Below are 8,499 nucleotides of genomic sequence, written 5' to 3'. Positions count from 1 at the left end.
AGATAAAGTGGTGCATTTTTGTTTTAGTTTGTTGGACTGTTTGTATAAGCTCTGTGCTAATAATGCGGCTAGCTCTTAAGCTAGCTAGTCACTAAGCATTAAGTTATTGTCACGCTTCGAACGTCAAAGTCCCGGAGGAGAGATTTTATGTAATTACACTCTGTGACTAAAAGACAGATTAGTTTAGCGTCGGTAAACGAATTGGAACAACTCCACAAAACAGCTTTTGTTCGGTAAGTAAGAAGTCGGCACCGTGAAGTTCACTAACTTGAAGTTAATTCTTCGCGCTGGAGTCGCTCTGTCACGGTACATGCTAATTAGCTAAACAAGCTATGCTAATGCTAATGAGCGCACATGTGCCTGGAGTAGATCTGTCACAACATGTACACACGTGTCCAGAATGTGTTTTGCTCTAAGGAAATCTTTAGGTTTGTCGAGTATTATGCATAATTTTGCAGGTTTCTTAACCATAATATTTAAATCCGGCAGGTAAATTAATATATATTTTATTGTAGGTTTTACATTTTCATATTAAAGTTGGTCATACTGATATATATTATAATACTGTATGGTCATAACCTTAAATCCTAAATTAATTAGGTGATTTGGCCTTGTATGTGGAGTTGTATATTAATTAAGCATAAATTGGGTTAATTAGTATTATATATAGTATTGTTGGATCTTAAATAATTTTTCTTTTTTTTTTTTAAATTATTCTGATAATTTGTATATGATATTGGGGGATTGAGAAGGGTGTTAACCTTAACATTGATATTAATCAGGTAGCTTTGTATCGTGTATAGTATTGTAGCTTTATACCCATATTTACATTTGTCAGGTAAATTATATCATACATAACAATACAGGTACTTAACCTTAAAAATTTAATTAATCAGATAAATTGGTATATTTTAATATATATTAATATTTTAACCATAGTATTTACATTAGCCGTGGCAATTTGTCATAAAATATTGTCGTATACTGGCCTTTAATTTGTAATTATTCAATTAATTTGTAGTATATGGTATTGTAGGTTCTTAATTTTAATATTTATTAGGTTTTCTGTTATATTAATTTGTGTTGTGTGTGATATTTTAGTGTCTTAATCTTCTTTTCAATTAATTTGTCAATTAATTTGGCATAGTATATACCGTTGTAGAGACTTGCACCCAATGTTTAAGTCTGCCAGATACATTTGTGTGATATCTATTTTATGTAGGGCTTTAATAATATTAACGCCCTACAAAATAGTGCCTTAACCTTCATATTTAGATCAGTCATGTTAATTTGCAATATTATATTGTCGGGTATTAACCTTAACATTTAACTTAGTCAGGTAATTTAGTGTAGTGTATAATATTGTGTGTTTTCAATCTCAGGTTGTGTTGCACTAAATTCAATCACATTTCTTCAAGTGTTCCTTTGTCCATATACTTTCCATCCTAGTCTCCATGTAGACATGCAGAGATACCGGTGGCCTGATTATGAGATGCAGCTTCTTGGACAGCTGCAAAGACAACAAAACAGCGCTCAGTTCTGCGATACCCTCCTGCAGACTGATGGTGAGACCAGAAGGAAAAATCATAACAGGGAAAACATGCGCCTTATTGATTAAACTGAAGGAAACACATGATTAACTCTTATCTCTCCAACTTCTCCTCCTCATGAAGGGATCTCAATCCCAACCCACAGCTGTGTCCTTGCAGCTCTCAGCCCCTTCTTGTCCCAGAAGCTGTCGGCCTCCCCATCTCCTCCATCCGGACAGAAACGTGAGCTCAACCTCAAGGCTGTGAAGGCTCAGACTTTGCTGAAGCTGGTCGGTCTGATGTACTCTGGTGAGCTGGAGGTAAAAGGAAGCATAGAGCAGGAAGATGTGCTGGCTGCAGCCCACCAGTTTGGGATTACAGACCTTTTAGAAGGACAGAAAGATGGAAGGATGAAGGAGAAAGAGCTCCTGGAGAAGAAGCAGAGTCTTGTGAGCTGCAGAGGGAATTGCATTCACACAGAAGAAGGCAGATGTAGGCTTGGAAATGGGAAAATGCAGAATGCACAAGTTCAGACTGAGTTGTCTGGAAGGAGAGACAAAAGTTGTGTGTCTACAGGTACACAGACTGTTAAAACTGACAAAAAGTCATTGAGGACTTCTGTTACTCTCTCTGACCAAACTCACCCTCCAACACCAGACACTGAATCTTTGGTGGTTCAGAGTTTGAATTTTTCTCTTTCTTTGCAACCCGAAAGCATCACATTTGATAAACAGCCAAGCATTCCCAGCGATGGAGAGTCGACAAGCGGCCGATCATCTGAAACAAATCCTCCGTCAGCTTTGTCCATTGACACAGTGTCCTACAGTATTTCCCTTCATGATGACTCTAGATCCCAGGGAGCTCAGGAAGGCAGCGTCCACCAAGAATCTTCTGAAATTGGAGACAGCTCTCAGGTGTTGGACGAGGAAAGGACAGGACTGAAGCTTGGGAAAACAAATGGCGAGATGGCCCAAAGAGGCGGAAATGCAAATCAGGCGAGACAAGTCAACGGAGATGAGACGTCAGGAGAGAAAGAAGGAAACTCTGCAGAGAGGAGTCATGCACATGCCAGTGCAGGAGTGAAGAGCCTCACCAAGATGAAACAGATGCAGAAGATGATGGAGACCACACAGATTTCCATCAAGGTAAGAAGCACTAGATACTCTCACTCTCCTGTATTACAATGTGGCTGTATTATAGTGAGATTACAAATTCATTGTTCACCGTGTTAAGGACAAATTTCCACTGCCTTGTTATAAAGGCAATCTTTAGGATTGTTTTTGTATTTTATTGGACACAGTTGAAAGTAATTGTCCCAGGGTTAAGCGAGCAGCTAATTTGCATCTGTTGTCGCTGGGCACGAACACAAAAAAACTACAGAACAATAAGTACATAAAACAACACAAAACTTAGAAGTCCATCAGTGTGAGATAATAAATACAGTCAGTAAATATCATCAGTAAAAGGCTGACTTTAGCCAAACTGGTTTAAACACAGCAAACTTTCCTGAGTCTTAAATGTTTTTGGAGATAGAATTTCCCAAAGCTTTAAGTGAGGAAGCAGGCTGACCAAAAGCCTACCTGCAGTACCATTGCTGGGTGGGTTGAGCATCCTCTAAGAAGAGGTGGTGCCAGGTTGTTACATTTTTTAAACATCAGGCGTAGGCTAAAATATGATAAACTTTATAGTCCTGAAGAAAATAAGTCTTGGACACAAACAGTAACCGCTCGTTCATGCATCAGAGTTGAAGAGAAAATTGCCAAAATCAAGAAAATTGGATTTTTTAGCATGTTGCAGTGATGACGGTCTCTTGATTTTTTATCTGTTATTTTAGGGATTTGTTTATAGCCTGAGTACACAGACTTGAGTGTAGTCACACCTGCTTGTGACCAGCCTGCAATGCAGTAAGACAAATGGGGGGGAAAAGCACAGCGTGTACAAAGAGCTTTGCAGCAGACAGGGACAAGTGGTGCCTGGTACTTTTATTTATTCAAATTAAATTTAACAGCAAACTTTATTTTCTTTAACGTCAGAACACACATGTGTAAGAGGCCACATTGTCAATAAAAACCCTAACCTGGGTGCTTCACTAGAAACACATGACAATATAATTGATAAAGCTTTAAAAATGTAATATTGGCAACAACCCTAAATTAACCTTGAGTGGCTTATAGCAGCTGCTAGGCAACAAGTTTACAATCTTGTTTGAAAATGGCACATAAAAATAATCTAAAATGTTTATCACATAAGGTATGGTAGTTTTCTTATTTGGCCTAGTGACTGTAAATGTGAAAGCAATGCAGTTTATGTCTGCACCTGCTAGTGTGTCATCATGATAAGAACAGTTGTAAAGATACTGTATTTCCACTACAGGAGAGACTTGATGTCATGCAGTTAGTTGGAAATAAAACAGACGAAACAAGCTTGAAAATATCAGTATATCAGACCTCCAAACATCTAATATCTTGCATCCATCCTGTCCACACTTCCATTTTGGCCGAGAACTTAGTTGTATCGCTTTCTTTTCCTGTCATCAGTCTTCTGTCTGTGGCTTATAAAGGGTTAAAAGATCCCTAAGACTTTTAACACTTGCTTGTTCGCTCCAGCTTCTCTGAGTGACTTTTCTTTTTAATGTTCTGGATATTACCGTCAGAGCAACTGGTGCGTGACGTCGTCTACTTTTTCTAGAGTACGAGGCTGTTGATCAGTTCGTATTGTTTGGTTGTTGTCTGTTGCTGCTGGAGCTTATGATTCATTTTCCATCCAGCATATTTTTCAGGGCACTCGCTAACTGTTACCTAAACACTTGAGTCATGTCTTCGTTCCCCCTTCAAGCGTAGTCACGACTGTAAAAATATCTTGATTCTTAAGCGTTTGACAAACAGAAAAGAAACATCTAAATTTAAGCATTTAGTTTCGTGACAGAATCGTCCCATGTCTCAGCTATGAGTGTCTTTGCGCTGTCTTCAGACTGTCGTACTAAATGTGTAGGAAGCTTTTCCATCCTTTGTTTTGCCATCATCGCTGCGCTTTGCCTCCTCTGTGCAGGTGAAGCTGAGGAGGAGGACTAAAGGAGAAGTGTGGGAGGTGGTGAGCATCCAAGACTCAGAAGAGACGTTGTCAGTTCTTTCCCCCCTGAAGCAGGTAGATAAGAGTGACTGTGTCATCGAGTTCAGTGGGATTTGATTGGATGATTTGAGAAAAAAAAAAGCATTAAAATTAGTATCACCTCGCCTGCCAGTTGTAGTAAATAGTCAGTAAGTCATCTAGGTGATGCATGGTAGTGCAGATAGAATGTATCCTGCAGTAATACAGGAAACAAGAAGATATTCCTAAAAAGATTATGTTAAAAAACTGTTACCTTGGGATCTACAGAACTAAATCACGTTTACAAACAGCTACAAAGCTGGAATATATTGATTTCCATGCTAACAAGCAGTGCAATATATGCCTCTTCTAATGATTTTGGCAGGAACTGATAAGTCTTCAGTTTAAATGCAAGACAAACAAAATATCAAATGTTTTTAAGCAAGTTTACTTTAGACGATTCTCCTGTCATTGACTAAACCCCTAAAATCTAATTTCCCTTTCAGAGGACAAAAATGGTGGGGGGTGGGGGGAGGGGGTGAAGCTAGCCTTCAATTCTGTGGTGGTTGTCTCATCAGTCATTGTTGACACCATATCAAGAGCAGTGGGGAGTATGAGATCCTCAGCTGTTGGATGGGGTTTCTTGCACTTGGCGATTCTCCTACAGGACTCCAGACTAACTTTTCCACTGGTAGCACTGGTGCTACCAACTTTCTTCATTGGTCGCACCTACAAATGATTTGGTGGCCCAGCATTGCCACAGCTATGAATGCACCATGCAGCTGATGAATAGTTGTTTTTTGCATAACTTAGCTATGTTGCAATGATTTTCAGTGATACAAGACCTTGGCATTTGTAAAATGTTTTACCCTTAAAATATATTTATTCTGTCACCAATCTTCTTCTAGTACCAGTCATTAACTGGACACAGGCTAAACAATTGCTGAAAATGCCCATGGGTAGATGCTACATTTTACCGATGTTCCCTAAACGCCTCACATGCTGCTACGGTAGATGCTACCAGGTGTCGCGGTGCAGCTCCTCTGACAGCTGAGCAACCAAACATTTGTCGGAAAACAGTGGAAAGCACATTCAACACAAATTTTCTCAAGTTGAAAAGTTTTGTATTAGCAGCGTTTTTTTTCCTTCTTTTTTTATCTTTTGAATGGATTTTTCTACGAGCTGAGCGCATTTTAAATGTGCATACTACTGGCGATCATGTTTATAGAAGAACTGTGATCGCTGTTAAATTGTGAATCCAGGGGTGCGCCACACACTTTGAATAGCACTGGCATAGAGGATGGTTGCAATCCAGATTGTCCGGCAGGCCAGCGTCATCTTTTTCGTCACGTCTTTACTTGTCAGTTGATAAGGAACAGAGGTTTCATTTTAATTTTTGCTTTCAGTACTTCTTAAATTTCCATTCTCATCGCAAATTAGTCACGGAAAAATGGGTCGTCAACGAAAAGTTTTTGTTTAAGTTTTCGTTGACAAAATTAACACTGCCCCGGGGTCAGACACGTCCCCCTGGCATCGCCCCACTATTTGAGAAGGACTGCTTTAGAATCTGTATATCTATTTGGTCTCTGCATCATATGTGCACGTTACCAACATAATACACTTGAGTTACACCAGAGAGGATCTTTAATTAAACCTAATGCTTTTGATATAAACGCAAGCAAGAACTATAATAAACATCCACTAAAACAACAAGCTTGGACAACGCAAGTGCTATTCATTAATAGTGCCATGTTCAAATTTACTTTTCAACACCACAGCCATTCAAAATGTCTAAACTGAAAAATCCTGCCAGCAGGTGTGATTTGATTGGATTTTATTACATTTTTTTCACTAAAATTAAACCATTTATTATAGCGAGACACTGTCAAATAGAGAAAGAATCATTGGATCGTTGCCTCCGTCATTGAACTAATCGTGTGATTTTCAGGCTCTTTATTACACATGTCATATTTAAAAATGTGCCAAAAATGAACCGTTTGCAGCTATGAAATTCTGTAAAAATATAAAATATTCTGCATTCCTTTGTGCATCTGAAAAGACATTACTGACTCAGCTGTGAACAACCGCAATGTGGCAACAATTCAGGGACTTTTCGCCGGAGACAAGTATAGAAACAAATTAAAAATGTCATGAATAAACATCTCCATAAGAAATAAGCCCACAGAATGGAAGTGTTAAGAGAAATAATAATGTCTTTTTAAAATTAACTATGCAACATGCGTGGTAATTTGAAACCACCAGATGCTACTTTGATGTATAGTTAATGCAAATTCTTTGCAAAATAGATCAGGCTATAGAGGAGGTGGTGCTGTGGAGAATTGTGTTCGTGGACAGGCTGATAGTTTGGGGAGTTGTTGGAGCTCCCTCGCTACCCTTGAGAAAAAGTGAAAGGCAGTATGATGCAAATGCTGAGTAAAATCCTGACTTAGTACGTCTAGACTGGATGTTGCCTCAGGCTCAACAGACAGCAGGTCTGTTTCATCATCTGTTCCACCTGAGATCAGCAGCACCGCAGCCATAATAATTACTCTTTGGAAGCTTGAACATTTGACTAGTGGGCAAAATGACAAAAGAAACCGATCATTAAAAGTTAGGAAAGCTTAAAATGACAAAGAAGGCCACATAAATATTCCTAGCTTATAGACTGAATAAAAATTACAGGTCTTTTAAAATTTAAATTTAAGGGAATTTCAATTACTTTTGCAACACAAACATGATAATTTAAACATTTTATGGGATTCTTGTACATAATTAACATAAATATTGTGTTTTTGCTTCACTTTGCCCAGTTTTTAAAACATTTTGTGAACCTTGCTTGTTACATTTAGGCATTTGTTTTCTACAAACTGCAGTCATCAGTGTTAGAAGTGTAAAATAAAGTGTAACATTTTAACAAAATGTCAACTAAAGTGTGCTTTAAAGCATGTTTTTTTTTTATGAGAAAAACTTTTAAACTCCATCTACTGAGAGGTACATGAGGAAAGATAAAGATAGAAAAACTTTTCCTGGAGGAATGAAATTCAAAACTTGGGGTAGTAAAAGTAGACTTGGAGTGACAACAGTGCAACATCTCTAGTGAAATCTAAAGGCAACACTCTGTGCTCTGGTGGCTTTTCTGCACTGCTGTGTCACTTTTCAACTTGTGTTGCTATCACTTCAGGTAACACGTACTGATAATGCAGAAAAGCTGGGTTGGTTATTTTTACATTTGTATGCAAAGCCATGTTTTGTATTGAACTCTCTGAACCCCAACCCCCCCCCCGGCAGGTTTGAAAGGCGTGATATTTTTTTTCTTTCAATTGTGAAAATTACACCGTCTATCATAACACGTCAGTGTAAAAAGAGGAAGAAACACAGGATTTTCAGCTTCCCCACAGTCCTTGAACTAATCATGTGCGATTTTTGTTTATATCGGGAAAACAGCCAAATCTAAGCTTAAAATTGGAATATATAATCAGAATCACTTTCTTCTTCATGTTTAATTTATAAAATGGCAAAAAATATGCTGTTTGGAGCTGCTAGATTCTGTAAAAATAAAAGAAATTCTGTCCTTCTTGGCACAAATGAAAGCCATTAGTGCCTCAGCTGAAACCAACAGGACTTGTTGCCAAAACTGCAGGCTGTGTTTCCACAGAGCAACAAGGTGACAAGTGTAGCAACAAATTAAAAATGCATTTAGTAAAATATCAGTTTTATGTACAGTCACTATTTTTCCCAGTAATAGTCATGCATATGTTCACTTGGAAAATGTTAGAAATGTTGATTTCAGGTTTTAGACATTTTTGGAAAATTAATAATCAGAAACTCGACATGTGTTTTGGTTTTTTTTGTTCTTTTTTTCATGATTGATTGTGTTGTAGCT

This window comes from Stegastes partitus, unplaced genomic scaffold (genome assembly GCF_000690725.1).
Source record: "Stegastes partitus isolate 25-593 unplaced genomic scaffold, Stegastes_partitus-1.0.2 Scaffold1025, whole genome shotgun sequence".
Taxonomy (NCBI): domain Eukaryota; kingdom Metazoa; phylum Chordata; class Actinopteri; family Pomacentridae; genus Stegastes; species Stegastes partitus.
This window is presented reverse-complemented; position numbering follows the sequence as displayed.